The sequence below is a fragment of the Stegostoma tigrinum genome, chromosome 2 (genome assembly GCF_030684315.1).
Source record: "Stegostoma tigrinum isolate sSteTig4 chromosome 2, sSteTig4.hap1, whole genome shotgun sequence".
In the NCBI taxonomy this organism is placed as follows: Eukaryota; Metazoa; Chordata; class Chondrichthyes; order Orectolobiformes; family Stegostomatidae; genus Stegostoma; species Stegostoma tigrinum.
In genome coordinates this window covers 1,487,106-1,504,134 of record NC_081355.1, presented here as the reverse complement: position 1 = coordinate 1,504,134, position 17,029 = coordinate 1,487,106, and positions in this window count along the sequence as shown.

The window sequence follows — 17,029 nt, the reverse complement described above, 5'->3', positions numbered from 1 at the left end:
CTGCAGTGCCACAATGATGCCACCCGAAGGTTGCAGGAACAGCAACTCATATTCCGCTTGGGAACCCTGCAGCCCAATGGTATCAATGTGGATTTCACCAGCTTCAAAATCTCCCCTCCCCCCACTGCATCCCAAAACCAGCCCAGCTCGTCCCAGCCTGCCTAACCTGTTCTTCTTCTCGCCTATCCCCTCCTCCCACCTGAAGCCGCACCTCCATTTCCTACCTACTAACCTCATCCCACCTCCTTGACCTGTCCGTCTTCCCTGGACTGACCTATCCCCTCCCCACCTCCCCACCCATAATCTCCTCTCCACCTATCTTCTTTTCTCTCCATCTTCGGTCCGCCTCCCCCTCTCTCCCTATTTATTCCAGAACCCTCACCCCATCCCCCTCTCTGATGAAGGGTCTAGGCCCGAAACGTCAGCTTTTGTGCTCCTGAGATGCTGCTGGGCCTGCTGTGTCCATCCAGCCTCACATTTTATTATATTAGAATAGTTATTTGGTTGTTTCTGACAAGCACACTCTCAATGGGCCCAAGAGCATTGTTATCGACCTCTAGGACTCCAGTTGAGGACTATCAGTTGGTAATTCCACACCAAACAACATGATAATAACTTGATATTCTGTCAATGGTATTGATTGGATGATAAATATTGGCCAGAATATCAAGGACAACTCCTTTACCCTTCTTCACAGTAACACACTGGATACCTGAAAGTACAGCTGGAACCTGCGTTTAATGTCGCTTCTAAAAAATGGCAAATTTAATGTGCAGCACTCCTTCAGTACAGGAATGGAGCCTCAGATATTTCGTCCTGCAAACCACAACCTTTTAGTTCAGAATTTATAGCTGATCAAAGCTGAATCTCCCCCATATGTTTACATAAAAGATTCTATTGATCATGAAAGGGTTAATGCTTGGTCAAGCATAGTCAGCATCACCAGATGAAAGATGTCACAAAGACTTGGTGGGAGAGTAAATTCGGATCTGATGAGAACAGACTCACAGCTAGTGAGCACCTAATCATCTCTGTAGTGATGGTGGTGATATTTCTGTAACCTGTAATAGTTCCTTCCAAATTGTGGGGCAGATAGACATTACGAAAGCATTTAGCACGCTTGCTTTCACTGCTCAGACCTTTGGCCACAGGAGTTGTTACGTCATGTTGAGGTTCTTCAGAGTATTGGTGAGGCCATGTTTGGAGTACTGTATACAATTTTGGCCACTCTGTGTACTATTAAATTGGAGCTGGTTCAGTAAAGATTTACCAGGGTGTTGCCGGGACTGGACAGTTTGAGTTATAAGGAGAGGCTGGATAGGTGGGGGCTTTTTCATTGGAGCACCTTATGGAGGGTTATAAAATCAGGAAGGGCAGAGATCAGGCAAATGGCAAAAGGTTTTTTTTTTCCCCGGGGTGCGTGAGTTCAAAACTATGGGTCATATTTTTAAAATTGAGAGGAGAAAAATTTAAAAGGAGCCTTACAGGGCATCTTTTCCACACAGAGGGTGGCTTGTATGTGGAATAAGCTACCAGAGGAAGTGGTTAGGTACAGGTGCAGTGACAACATTTAAAGTCCATTTGTACATGAATAGGAAAGGCTTGGAGGGATATGGATGGCAGGACTGACGATACGAAGAAAGATTGGATGGACTGGACATGTACTCACAGGAATTTAGAAGAATGATGGGGGCGGTGGTGGTGTCATGGAACCACAGAAAATACTGATGGAAATGGACAGGTTAGATGCAGGAAGAATATTCCCCAAGTTGGGGAAGTGCAGAACTCGGGGTGATAGTTTAAGAAAAAGGGGCAAGCTATTCAGGGCTGAAACAAGGAAAGATCTCTTCACTCAGAGAGTTGTGAGCCTGATGAATTCCCTACTGCAGAAAGCTGTGGGGGGCGGGGTGGGGGGGGGTCAGTTAATTAGGTATATTCAAGAAGGAGCTGGATGTGCCCTTGCAACTAATGGGAATCAAAGGGTATGGAGAGAAAGTGGGAGTGGGATACTGAGATTGCAAAATTAGCCGTGATCATTTTGTATACTGGTGCAGACTGGAAGGGCTGAAAGGCCGACATCTGCTCCTTCTTTCATATTTCTATGTTTCCCTGAAATGTGCCAAGCAAGTGGGACTAGTTTAGCTTGGGGAACCTGGTCGTCATGGAGGAGTTAGGCCGAAGGGTCTCTATCCATTCTGTGTGACACGGTATTCTCTGACTCTATAATATACTCCATATTGTTTAGTTAACAAGACTCTTCTAAATAGACTAGGAAGTTGGCTGTCCTTATGCCAACCCCCAACTTCATTCACACCCTCCCCCCCCAACACACACACACACACACACACACACACACATGCACTTGTTCAAAGAACTAGAGTTAGCCAATTTATCCTCGTGAAGGAAGATCACATTTTTTAAAGTCAACTAGGTATTAATCGCAAAGCTGTTTGAACAACCTGTCCGTGTTTAAATTGTAATGAAACTGGTTGATGGTATTACTAGCCAAGTCAAGTTTTAGAATGCAATCCGGCTTGATAGACCGCATGTTCAATTTGTTTTGCTTAATTCAGTATTGTGGTGGTTAGTCACCATGATACATGCACATCAGGCTGCAGACATTCTTTAACAATGGAACACAAGTTTAGTACAGAAGAGAAGTAAATTTTAAAAAGCTAACCAAATATTGAGGAGAGGTAGCAAAATCTATAACAGAAAACAAAACAAAAGTCTTGGAAGTAGTAACAGTTTCCCCAACAATATCCATTACATAAACTCCACTCCAGAGAAATTACATGTTATTTTAGCTCTTTAAGGTTCTACTTAACTAACTCCTTACAGTTTCTTTGCCATAGATTGTGGGGATAATTTGATGAATCCTTTCCCAATGACCCCACATGAATTTTCACAAGCCTGAGAGTCTAAGTTTCTTCAGTTCTAACAATCAGCAAACTTCTACCCAAAATCTCTTTATTTGGAGTAAGGATCTGAAGAAGGGTCTAGGCCCGAAATGTTAGCTTTTCTGCTCCTCTGATGCAGCTTGGCCTGCTGTGTTCATCCAGGTCTACACCCTGTTATCTCAGATTCTCCAGCATCTGCAATTCAGCTTCAGACCTTCTCATCCAACTTCATACCATATTATCTCTTAATCTTGTTGTGTCCTTTTTATTCAGTTTTTTGGACTACCTTTTCATTTTCATGAAGTCATTCCCATTCATTCAAAGCAGTTGACATGAGGATACTGTTCTCCTTGGATTCCTCATCTCTTTTCCCGCTCAGATTTCAATTATAAAGAATATCAATCTATTAATCTATCAATCAAAAATTTCCATCTTGAGATCAAACATATTCTCAGAAACTATCCCTTCTTCTCTTTATCCTTGCTCCATCCCAGAAATCCACCATCTGCAAAAATGCCCCTCAACCGCCAATCACAGGGTCTGTTCCACCCTCTATTACTATTTGTCCAATCATAGATTCTGTCTCTAGAGGATCTGTAAAGGAGGGAACCTGTAATTGGGGAACTGGACAAGGAAACATGGGGGAGTCAGAATCTTTGATTGGAGAGTGTGCCCTCATTGATATCTCTTTCCAATCAATGTTACTCCTCCAATCAAATTACTTGTAGGATACTTGCTTTCAAGATTTTGAACATTTCTTTGACTTCTTTTATTTTTTACAAGTTGTTTGTGCATTTTGAGAGTGAACTCACTGTCTGCCACAGTGTATTTTGAATCCTGGTGTCAGTTATAACAGATCACAGTTACTCATTTGATTTCTCCTTGCAGAATTCAGTTTGTGGACCCATAGATTTCTTTGTTTTCTGCATCCAGTTACAGACTACACTTTTGTTTTTTGGCTGTGGGACAATCTGAAGTCAGGAACAAGGTTTATTGATACAAGTGTTTCCTTTCTTGTCCTTCACAATCAGTCTTGAATTTAGTTGATAAAGACTTTTTTTTTCCCTTTCTTTTATTTTCCTTTTCTTAAATGCATCTTTCAGTTCAGTGACACTTCTGGAATTACTAGAGATTGGCCATGCTACCCTTGTGTTTGATCCTGAATGGGAAAGGCCTTCCTTAAAGCCTTGAAAATTGGTGTTTCAGCAATTTTGAATGGACTTACTTCCTGTGTCAGACCCTCTGCTCTCTCTGTTCCTCCACAGAATCACAGAGTTGTTTTGGTTCAGAAAGAGGCCATTCTCCTATTGTGCCTGCCCCAGTTCCATTCTGTTGTGCCAATATCCTGACTTTTCTCCTGATCACTACACACCATTTTTATTCAAATAACCATCTAATGCCCCTCTTCAAAGATTCAGTCGAGCCTGCCTCCACCACATTTCCAGGTCATGCCTTCTCGATTCTAACTACTTGCTGTGTCAAAGAAAGCTTTTTGCCAACATCACTTCATTTACTCCTCACTTCAATTTTTCCCTTGGCTGGGGCTCTTTGTACATCTGAATCTTACAGCTTTAGGGCTCAACTATTCACAATGTTTCAAGGTGAGAGGAGAAAAGTTTATGGGAGATATGTGTGGAAAGTTCTTTACGTAGAGGGTGGTGGGTGCCTGGAATGCGTTGCCAGTGGAGGTGGTTGACGCAGGCATGATTGCATCATTAATGATGTAATGTGACAGATACATGAACGGGCAGGGAGCAGATGGATACAGATCCTTGGAAAATAGGCTACAGGTTTCGATAGAGGATCTGGATTGGCACAGGTTTGGAGGGCTAAAGGGCCTGTTCCTGTGCTGTAATTTTCTTTGTTTTTTGTTAATAACAGACTATCACAAACATGTCAGTCCCCTATGCTCATTCTGGCAAATGCTTGATCATTGTTTTGATGAAAAGTCATCGAATTGGAATTAAAATATTGACTGTTTCTCCACAGACACTGCCATGCTTACTGAATTTCTCCAGCATTCCTTGCCTTTATTTTAGACCTCCAGTAACTACAGTATTTTGTTCTGAATCATCCGATTCAATTCAGAATGTTCTTTCTATTGTGTGTATGTGTCTTCAGATCCCATTCAGGAAAGAATTTAATGGAGGCTTGTGACCAAAGGTGTGCGACAAGAATTGGTGCTGAGCTCACCACACTTCATCATTTACATAAATGAATTGATGTGAATACAGGGGGATGGTTCGTAAGTTTGCAGATGACATTAAAGTAGGTGTTTCGGTGGATAGCGAAGATTATCTGAGGCTACAATGGGACCTTGATCAGTTAGACCAATGAGCTGAGGAGTGGCAGTGGAGTTTAATTTGGATAAAGGTAAGGCAAACCAGGGCAGGCCTCAAACAGTTCACAGTAGGACTCTGGGTGTATTGCCAAACAAAGAGAACTCAGGATGCAGGTTCACAGTTCCATAAAAGTAGAATTGCAGGTAGACAGGTTGGGGAAGAAGGTATTTGGTATGTTTGCCTTTCTTGGTGAGTACATTGAGTGAGAGAGTTGGACCATCATGTTGCAGCTGTACAGGACATTGACTAAGCCACTTTTAGAATACTGCGTACATTTCTGTTCGCCCTTCTTTAGGAAAGATGTTGCTAAACTTCAGAGGGTGGAGAAAAGGTTTATGAGGGTGTTGCCAGGATGGGGGAGTTTAAATTATAGGGAGAGGATGAACAGGCTGAGGTTACTTTGGAGCATTTGATGCTGAGATGTGACCTGATATAGATTTACATGAAATCATCAGAGGTATGGATAGGGTGAATAGCCAAAGCCTTTTCCCCAGAGTAGTCAACTCTAAAACTCGAGGGCATAGGTTTAAGGTTAGAGGGAAAGATTTAGAAAAGACCTGAGGAGAAACATTATCACGTGTAGGGTTGTGCTAAATGGAATGAGCTTCCAGAGGAAGTGATGGAGGATGGTACAATTACAACAATTAAGTGTAAATTAATAGGAAGCTTTTAGAAGGATATGGACCAAACGCTGGCAAACGGGATTAGATCCAATTGGAATGTCTGGTCAGCGTGGGCTAGTTGGACTAAAGGGTCTGTTTCTGTGCTGTCTGACTATGATTTAGGGCTAGATTTCTCTGTTGTTAATGAGGATGTGACGGTTTCCCACTCCTTCCTGCTACTTTTGACAACGTTGTAACACTGACATACTTTCGTACCTGAAAAATGCAGCTGATTAACATCATGGGTGTCAGTTTAGCAGAGTTGTACGATCTTCCTGCTGTCTCTTGCTGAAGTAGGTATGTAAGAAGCACAGGTGTGAGGAGTCATATTGAAACATGTAACTTCCCTTGAACCAGTTGGTTTTGTTTCCTGCTATCTATTCAGGATCATCCATGATCCCATTAAATAGTGGAGCAAGCTCGAGGTGCCAAATAGCCTCCTCCTGTTCCACTTTCTGATGGTCTATACATTTAAAATGAAAATTCATTTTTGGCAGTAAAATTATAATAAATTAAATCAATAATTATATCTATAAGTGCATTTATTTCCATCTTTGAAAATGACTAAGAAAATGAGCAATCATTGAGATTGATTTGAAGGAGGAAGAATTTTGTGTTTACTTTCTCAGCCTATAAACTTAGTCTGAAAGCAACACAGAGAGGATCAAACTGCAATGAGTGTAATTAGTTCCACAGGAGCTTTTCACTTAACATTCAGGAGAGAGCGCAGTGACTTGGGCTGCTGCAACGCATGTTAAGTGTGAGTGCCCTTAATGGTATGGCTTAACTTCGAAGTAATTATCAAATTATAATGAGCAGTGAAGAAGATACAAATTCAGTTGACACAATGCTTTGAGATATTCTGTGTCTTTGGCAAACATGCTTTCATTGAAGTCTTCAGCAGCAGGAATCTCTGCTCATTTTGTTGGATGTGACACATTGAGTGTTGAATAGCAAAGAGATAATAATTGCTTCACCGAGAGAGTGGTGAGCCTGTGGAATTCTCTGTCACAGAAAGAGGTTGAGACTAAAACATTGAATGTTTTCACAATTAAATTAGATATAATTTTTTGAGGTTAAAACAATTAAAGCATATGGGGTGAAAGTAGGATCAGAAAGCCCAGTTGGATGATCGTATTAAATGGCTAAGCAGGCTCGAGGGACCTAATGGCCTACTCCTGCTCCTTTAATTGTTGTTTTATTTTCAATATGTATGTTTCTCTGAAAGCAAGATACCCCCGCAGGCGCGAGAAATCTGAAACAGAGAGAACTCGAGAGAAACTCACCAGGTCTGGTAGTATCTGTGGAGAGAGAAACAGGGTTAACATTTTGAATCTAGAATGACTCTTCTTTAGATTTGAAATTCTTGAGAGTTGGACTTCTGAAGAAGAGTCACGTTGGACTCAAAACATTAACTTTCTTTTTCTCTCTCCACAAATAAATTGGCTTGCAATGAGCTTACAGCTGCAATCCTCCGATTTAATAAAATCTGATAAATGCAGCAGTTTAATACTATGTTTGTTTTACAATGAGGCAGCAATTACTTTATTCAGTTATTTAATGCAAGTTCAGTAGTTTCAATTCCAGTGTCTGCTTTCTGCATGGGAAGAAGAAACCTATCACAGATAGAAAGCAGTCATGGCCAATGTGGCTCACAGCAGGATATCCCAGGACAATCGGATTCCATTCCTGAGTCCATTGCCTCTATTGTGTTATTTTGACAATGTTTCCATGCTAAGCCTCTACGGGGCCCTTTTAAATAAGCTGGAAACCAGATGCAAAAACAATGGCCGTTTTTACAAAATAACTCAGATGAAAGCATTGGAAAACCCTGGTTTCAATGCATGGGCAACATCCCCTGCATGTGAGTTAAAATTCAGCTCAGCTCACTGTGTCAGTGAGCTGAAAATACAAAAAGGAAAAGAAATCTGGATGAAGTTATTGAAGCATAGATTTGTGAGCCAAGGACAGAGTGCAAGTGATCTTCATTCTTCAGCAGAAGGAAAGTTTGCAAAGTGTTTGTTCTGCAGCAAGTTCTAGATGTCACCTTGGTTCTGAGATTGACAGTAATGTGTTCTGAATACCAATGCAAGAGGAGCTGGTGTGTTTAAGTGTCATCTAGAATCACTACATATTCAGCTTCTAATACATTCTTCTGAAGAGCAGACCTCAAGTTTCCTCCTTAATCAACCATCTTCGCTTACTCTATTTTTGAAACTGTTAGTGTTACTGCAATTTCAAAACATTACATCTGCCCAAGTGTCACTCTCATTGCCATTAGTGGTTGCGAACATTGCTGTTGCGTGCCTTTTCTACGATAGAATTATTTCATGTGGTTCTCTTTCCTCTATCTCTCTATCATTGTCAGTTCAATTTTATCTCAGTATGACATATCCAGGCTTTATTTTGTCAAAATCTCAAACATAAAATGATACTTTAACCCCTCAAAGATTTCTAAGAGAAGCAGCTCAACAAGGTTTCCTGTGGCCTTGAGATGAACAGAGCTGCTCTGTATGAGCAGCTTAAATGAGTAGCTTCTGACGCATTAGCCATCAACCAAGAGGAATATTCTCCATGCCAACATCTCGATGAATCAGGCCCTACTTGCCATCCAATGACACTGTCTTCTCACACAGCAATTCCCCCATTATACTGATATTCAAGTGAATCATCCTGAAGAATACAAAGATAAAAACTAGGATAAAATGTGACTTTGTCATCAATAGTCACATGTTTACATCCAATGAGTAAATACTTTTAGAGAAGCAAAGTCGATTTCTGAAGGAGAGTAATACGGGACTCAAACCATTAATTCTGTTTCTCTCTCCACAGATGCTTTCAGATCTGCTGAGTTACTCCAGCATTTCGTCTGTGTTTGTTCTCAGGTTGAACTGTAAGGAGAGGTAAGACTTACAAATCTGAAGCACATGTCAGAAACCTGAGATAATTTTGTTCGCTTTTCCATAGCCCAGGAACAAAGTTACCCATTACAGTCACCATGACCCCAAAAGATAACATTCGTAGGCATTTCAGATCCTGGGCTGAAATCTGGCTTGATCAATATTGTATCAGTGATAATGGGAACTGCAGATGCTGGAGAATCCAAGATAATAAAATGTGAGGCTGGATGAACACAGCAGGCCAAGCAGCATTTCAGGAGCACAAAAGCTGACGTTTTGGGCCTAGACCCTTCATCAGAGAGAGGGATGGGGTGAGGGTTCTGGAATAAATAGGGAGAGAGGGGGAGGCGGACCGAAGATGGAGAGAAAAGAAGATAGGTGGGGAGGAGAGTATAGGTGGGGAGGTAGGGAGGGGATAGGTCAGTCCAGGGAAGGCAGACAGGTCAAGGAGGTGGGATGAGGTTAGTAGGTAGGAGATGGAGGTACGGCTTCTACCTACTAACTACTACCTACCTACTAACCTCATCCCACCTCCTTGACCTGTCCGTCTTCCCTGGACTGACCTATCCCCTCCCTACCTCCCTACCTGTACTCTCCTCTCCACCTATCTTCTTTTCTCTCCATCTTCGGTCCGCCTCCCCCTCCCTCCCTATTTATTCCAGAACCTTCACCCCATCCCCCTCTCTGATGAAGGGTCTAGGCCCGAAACATCAGCTTTTGTGCTCCTGAGATGCTGCTGGGCCTGCTGTGTTCATCCAGCCTCACATTTTATTATCTTGATCAATATTGGTCTTTTGTTGAATTTCAAAGAGGCAACCTCTGACTGAAAAAGCAGTGTGCAATACTGCAGATTCGGCTTCAAAACTATGCAAATGGAACTGGAGTTATTATGTATATTCGAGGCTTAGATAGATAGATTTTTAATCAGAAAGGAACCAAGAGTTATGAGGAATGGCAGGAAAATGGAGCTGAAGGTTATCAAATCAGCCATGGCCTCACTGAATGGCAAAGCAGACTCGATGGGCTGAATGGCCCATTTCTGCTCTTGCTTCTTGTGGTCTTAGGGAATTGAGGCGATATAGAACAAATCAAATGTTTTACACATAACACAAATTTAAAGATTTGAAACACATGGCAAAAAATAATTAATCCCCAAAGTACTCCTTTTCAGATCCCAAAACACCACTTTTCAATCCTCAAATGAGAAATATCCCTTTCCGTTTCATCTCCTCCGAGGAAACATAGAAAATTGGAGCAGTAGTAGACCATTTGGCCCTTTCAGCCTGTTTTTCCATTCAGTATGATGTTGGCTGATCATTGAATTCTGTCCTCTGTTCCTGTTTTCTCCCCATTTCCTTTCTTTCTTTAATGCTAAGAATATATTGAACTCCTTTTTGAAATTATTCAATATTTTGACTTGAACTGCTTTCTGTAGTTTCAAATTTCACGCAATCACTACTCTCTGCCTGAAGAAATTTCTCCACATCTCAGTTCTAAGAGGCCTTCCCCATCTCCATAGACTGATCTCTGGTTCCATACTCCCTGATCATTTGGGGTCATCCTCCCTGCAATTACCCTGTCTAGTCCTTTTAGAGCGTTATAAGTTTCTATGGGATACTCTTCATTCTTTTAAACTCTAATGTACATCATCTTAAGTTGTTGATTGGTTCAGCAAGCTGACTGGTTTTCATGATAACATTTTGTCTCTCTTGCTGGGGACATCATCAGAGTGGTGTAGATTCTGTTGAAGCACTGTTGTTCTGTCCCATTCTGAATTTATATGTTTCATTAAAATATTAAATATCATTTTAAATAACACAGCACAAAAAGGAAGGCAAGGCAGCCCTCCCACCCCTGAGCATCCTGCTGAGGGAGCACTATAGAAGCAAGTGAGGTGCAGCTGAGATAATGCAGGTGCAGCTGAGCCCAGTCTACAAGCTGGGTGTCTGTTCCTGTATTAAACAAAGGAACAAAGAAACCTACAGCACAGGAACAGGCCCTTCGGCCCTCCAAGCCTGCGCCAATCAAGATCCTCTGTCTAACCTGTCATCTATTTTCTAACGGCCTGTGTCCATTTGCTCCCTGCCCATCCATGTACCTGCCCAAATATGTCTTAAAAGATGCTAACGTGTCTGCGTCTACCACCTCCACTAGCAATGTGTTCCAGGCGCTCACCACCCTCTGTGTAAAGAACTTTCCACACATATCTCCCTTAAACTTTCCTCCTCTCACTTTAAACTCATGACCCCTAGTAATTGAGTCCCCCATTCTGGGAAAAAGCTTTTTGCTATCCACCCTGTCTATACCCCTTATGATTTTGTAGACCTCAATCAGATCCCCCCTCAATCTCCATCTTTCTAATGAAAACAATCCTAATCTATTCAACCTCTCTTCGTAGCTAGCACCCTCCATACCAGGCAACATCCTGGTGAACCTCCTCTGCACCCTCTCCAAAGCATCCACATCCTATTGGTAATGTGGCGACCAGAACTGTACACAGTACTCCAAATGTGGCCGAACCAAAGTCCTATACAACTGCAACATGACCTGCCAACTCTTGTACTCAATACCCCGCCCAATGAAGGAAAGCATGCCATATGCCTTCTTGACCACCCTATTGACCTGCATTGTCACCTTCAGGGAACAATGGGCCTGAACACCCAGATCTCTCTGTTCATCAATTTTCCATAGGACTTTTCCATTTACTGTATAGTTCGCCCTTGAATTTGATCTTCCAAAATGCATCACCTCGCATTTGCCCGGATTGAACTCCATCTGCCATTTATCTGCCCAACTCTCCAGTCTATCTATAGTCTGCTGTAATTTCTGACAGTCCCCTTCACTATCTGCTACTCCACCAATCTTAGTGTCATCTGCAAACTTGCTGATCAGACGACCTACACCTTCATTTACATATATCACAAACAACAGTTGTCCCAGCACAGATCCCTGTGGAACACCACTGGTTACAGGTCTCCAATTTGAGAAACTCCCTTCTGTCCCCTGTTGCTCAGCCAGTTTTTTATCCATCTAGCTAGCACACCCTGGACCCCATGTGACTTCACTTTTTCCATCAGCCTGCCATGGGGAACCTTATCAAACGCCTTACTGAAGTCCATGTATATGGCATCTACAGCCTTTCCCTCATCAATCAACTTTGTCACGTCCTCAAAGAATTCTATTAAGTTGGTAAGACATGACCTTCCCTGTACAAAACCATGTTGCCTATCACTGATAAGACCATTTTCTTCCAACTGGGAATAGATCCTATCCCTCAGTATCTTCTCCAGTAGCTTCCCTACCACTGACGTCAGGCTCACCGGTCAGTAATTACCTGTATTATCCTTGCTGCCCTTTTTAAACAAGGGGACAACATTAGCGAGTCTCCAGTCCTCTGGGACCTCACCCATGTCTAAGGACACTGCAAAGATATCTGTTATGTCCCCGGCTATTTCCTCTCTCGCTTCCCTCAGTAACGTGGGATACATCCTATCCGGACCTGGGGACTTGTCCACCTTAATGTCTTTTAGGATACCTAACACTTCCTCCTTCCTTATGTCAACTTGACCTAGAGTAAGCAAACATCTATCCCTAACCTCAACATCCATCATGTCCCTCTCCTTGGTGAATACTGATGCAAAGTACTCATTAAGAATGTCACCTATTTTCTCTGACGCAGCGCATAACTTTCCTTCTTTGCCCTTAAGTGGGCCAATCCTTTCTCTAGTTACCCTCTTGCTCTTTATATATGAATAAAAGGCTTTGGGATTTTCCTTAACCATGTTTGCCAGCAATATCTCATGTTCTCTCTTAGCCCTCTTAATCCCTTTTTTTCAGATTCTCTCTACATTCCCGATATTCTTGCAAAGCTTTGACTGTCTTCAATCGCCAAGACGTTATGTATGCTTCCTTTTTTCTCTTGGCTAGTCTCACAATTTCACCTGTCATCCATGGCTCCCTAATCTTGCCTTTTCTATTCCTCATTTTCACAGGAACATGTCTCTCCTGCATACTAATCAACCTCTCCTTAAAAGCCTCCCACGTATCAAATGTGGATTTACCTTCAAACAGTTTCTCCCAATCTACATTCCTCAGATCCTGCCGAATCTTGGTATAGTCGGCCTTCCCCCAGTTTAGTACTCTTCCTTTAGGACCACTCCTATCCTTGTCCATGAGTATTGTAAAACTTAAGGAATTGTGATCGCTATTTCCAAAATAGCTAGTCCCCTACTGTAATGTCAACCACCTGACCTTCCAAGTACACTGCAAAACATAGCAAATAGTCCAGAACTGTACTGTGAGTGGATCAGAGATGGTACAGAGATGCTGATATATGTCAGATGGTAGTGTCCATGGTTGTGGTGGTGGTGGGGGAATGGGTGTTGGTGCGGGGCGGTGAGACGTGTGCAGCTATTGCCTTCGAGCATGCCCTGAGGTGTTGTTGCCAGGTGTCAAAGATGGTGACCCAGAAGAGCAATGATCAGCATGGAGCCTCCGGTACCAGCTTGGACTTTAGTGTCAGGAATATTTGGTGTCTCACTTCTATCTGGTGACTGGTAGGATACATACTAATGAGGTGAGACTGGGTAAATAAGAGCATGATAATGAGTGATAATCCCAGCAAATATGTCTCCACTGCTCACTAATGAGAATCTTGCCTCATCATCTGGAATTTAGCAAAATATTGCTCTTCACGTTGAGAAAGGCCTCACTCGACTTTTCTTATTATTGTCTCATATTTCTACCCATAGACCATGTCTGTCAGGGACCAAGGATACTTCAGCCAACATGCTCCTCCTTAATTGTAGTTAGCAGCAATCTAAACTGTATAACAATCTCAAGAAAGCCTGTCATCTCTTACTCTGACCTATGATAGCATAAGTGCCTTTGAGAGCTCTGAGTGATGTGAAATCAATGTTGTGTGTGAGTTACTAATAATACACAGGATACACAGGACAGCTGCCAACTGTAAAGGACAGCCCCAATTCAAAACATCAGCACTCATGATCAGTAATAAAAGAAGATTTCCAAAATCCTCAAATCATTATGTACTTTAAAATTTAACCTGATCGTTCACAGATAAAGTGTCCTTCCCTTTCATGGATGGGTGTAGTTGATGCAGTTGAGCACAGCTTGGTGGATCATTTGGATCAAGTTTTGAGAATCATCATCAAGGTCATTTGGAAGAGCAAATGACAGACAGCCCACAGGAAAAAAAATAGCTTTTTTTCACATGAAATTTTAATGTCATGCAGCATTGGTATTTGCTTACAGATCAATCTAATACCATTTACAGAACTGTGCTTGCACCGTAAAAACAATATTTTTGAAAATAAGGATTAATTCTGTTTTTCTAACTGAATGAGAATAGTGAGTTCTTTCACAAGTGCTCAGTAACCATGTGGACTACTGAAATAAAAAGCATGAGTGTGACTTGTTGTATCTTCATATTAGCTTTCTCTGTTTGAGGCACAAGGACATCCAGATCCCACCCAGATCCCACTGTACTGCACCTTTATGGAGTCTCTCTCCATTTTCCGAGTGCTGTCGCCAGATGTCCTGTAAACAGTTGTGAGGAGGATTCAGCTCAGTTTAATTAACTGTACAAACTTGGGATATGGGTGGGGAAAGTAAATGTTCCAGGTCCACACTCCTGAGTACTCTCCAGAGATTACCATTACATGTGAGATTGGAAGGAAATTGCACAGTGCCTGTGTGATATTTGCAGTGAATATTTTTTGAAGGCTATAAAAACAAATGAGTATTGAACCAAGGGCAGATTGGCTTTACCGGTCATCAAAAGAGTACAGAGAAAATGGAGAGAGCCTCTATAAAGGTGCAATAGAGTGGGATCTGGATGTCCTTGTGCATCATACAGAGAAAGCTAATATGAAGATACAACAAGTCATCAGGAAGGCAGAATGTTGAACTTCATTGCCAGGAATTGAAAGTTAAAAACAATGAAGTCATATTAAAACTCTACAGGGTGTTGTTAAGACTGCACTTGGAGTACTGTGCATTGTTTTGGTCCCAGTATTTCAGAAAAAATATGCTATTACTGGAGACAGTTCAAAACAGATTCACTAGGCTGCTTCTTGGAGAGAAAGGGTTAACTTATCGAGATCAGCTAAATGGACTTGGCTTTTATTCAGAAATAGCAGAACTGCAGATGCTGGAGTCAGCGATAACACAGTGTGGAGCTAAAGGAACACAGCAGACCAGGCAGCATCAGAGGAGTAGGAAAGCCAACCCTTCAGGTCAGGACCCTTCTTCAGGATTTTGGGAGGTAATTACAGAATAAGTGGGCACTCATTTAAAACAGAAATGCATTTTGTTCTCTCAGAGGATACCAAACCTGTGGAATTTTTACCACTGTGCGCTGTTGAGGTTTTATCATTCAAGGCTGAGATGGACAGATTTTAAAACATTACAAAAGTCAAAGGTTTTGGGGAAAGGCAGGAATGTGTGGTTGAGAATTATCGGGTCAGCCACGATCTCATTGAATGATGAAGCAGGTTCTATGGGCCAAATGGTATACTTCTTAAATAAATCACTCGGGGACATGGGTATCACTGGCTGGGTCAACGTTTGTTGTCTATCCTTGTAGTCCTTGGGAAGGTGGCAGTGAGCGGCCTTCTTGAAGCAACTGCTGTCTGCATGCTGTTGGTAAACCCAGATCGCCATTCAGCCTTCCGAGATTTTCACTGATCACCGCTAAAGGAATGCTAATATTTCCAAGTTAGGATGTGAGTGGCTCGAGGAGAACTTGCAAATGGTTTTCCCATCTATATGCTGCCTTTGTCCTTCTAGAAGTGATTGTAAGCTTGGAAAGTGCTGTCTAAGGACCCTTGGTGAATTTCAGCAAAGTATCTTACAGATGGTACACACTACCGCTACGGAACATTGATGGTGGAAGGAAGCGGGTGTTTGTGAATGTGCTGATAATAAAACAGCCTGTTTTGTCCTGGAAGGTGTCAAGCTTCTTGAATCTTTCTGGAGATGCATTCATCCAGGTTTGGGGAGTGAGACGGTGGTTACTCAATGCAACACTTTTCCTCTTTGTTTTATTGATTTCCATTTTTATTCTGACTTTTCATCAGACTCTCACAATGCAACTCACAATTTTCAGTAAGTGAACCATAAAATGTTTTGAACCTTTGAGAGGAAAATAAGAAAGTTTAATCTCTGTTTAAAATGGATAAACTCTGATTTAGAAGCAGCAGAGTATTGGTTCTAGATTCTCTCTTAAGCCAAAATATTTTCTTCACATCCACCATACCAAGACACCACAGAATTACAAATGTTTGAATCAAATCACTCTTACTCTTCTGAACTTCAGCCTGCCCTATCTATCTTCAGAATCAATATCCCCATTCTAGGTATAAGTCTATTAAACCTTCTCTAAAGCATTTCTAATGCATTTACATTCTTCTTTAAATGAAGTGGCCAATACTGTATGCAATACTTCAGACATGCTGTATAACTAAAACATAACCTTCCTACTTTTGCATTTAATTTCTCTTGTGATTAATCAATAACTTTCTCTTAAATTTCCTAATTACTTGCATTTACCTGCAAACTAATCTATTGTGATTCATGTTAGAGGGCACTTAGATTCCCCTGTATCATAGACAACTGAAATCTCTAACCTTTTAGTTAATATGCTCCTTATCTACTGTTCATGGCAAAATGGACAATTTCTTAGTCTCCAACTTTATAATCCTTCTGCTGCATTTTTGTGGACTCACTGCCTGTCAGTCTCTCTCTCTCTCCAACTCCCGTCTTTATCCCTCTCTTTCTATACATGATTATATGTGTAAACATAAATATTATATTATATTAATCTCTTTTTGCCCATTTAACAAATAACTTTCCTATCTACATCAACAAATTTGGCAACCATGCTTTTCATCCCTTCATACAAGTCATTAATTTAAACTGTAAACAGTTGAGGTCCTAGCACTGATTCCTGTAGCACACCACTTGTTATATCTTACTAACCAGACAAAGACCAATTTACACAGACTCTCTGTTTTCTCCTAAGCAGCTAAATTACTGCCCATGCTACACCCTGCACCAAGAGGATTCTATTTTATTATAGCTTTAAATTGAAGGGTGAAAAATATAGGACAGATGTCAGAGGTAGTTTCTTTACTCAGAGAGTAGTAAGGGAATGGGATGCTTTGCCTGCAAAGGTAGTAGATTCGCCAACTTTAAGTACATTT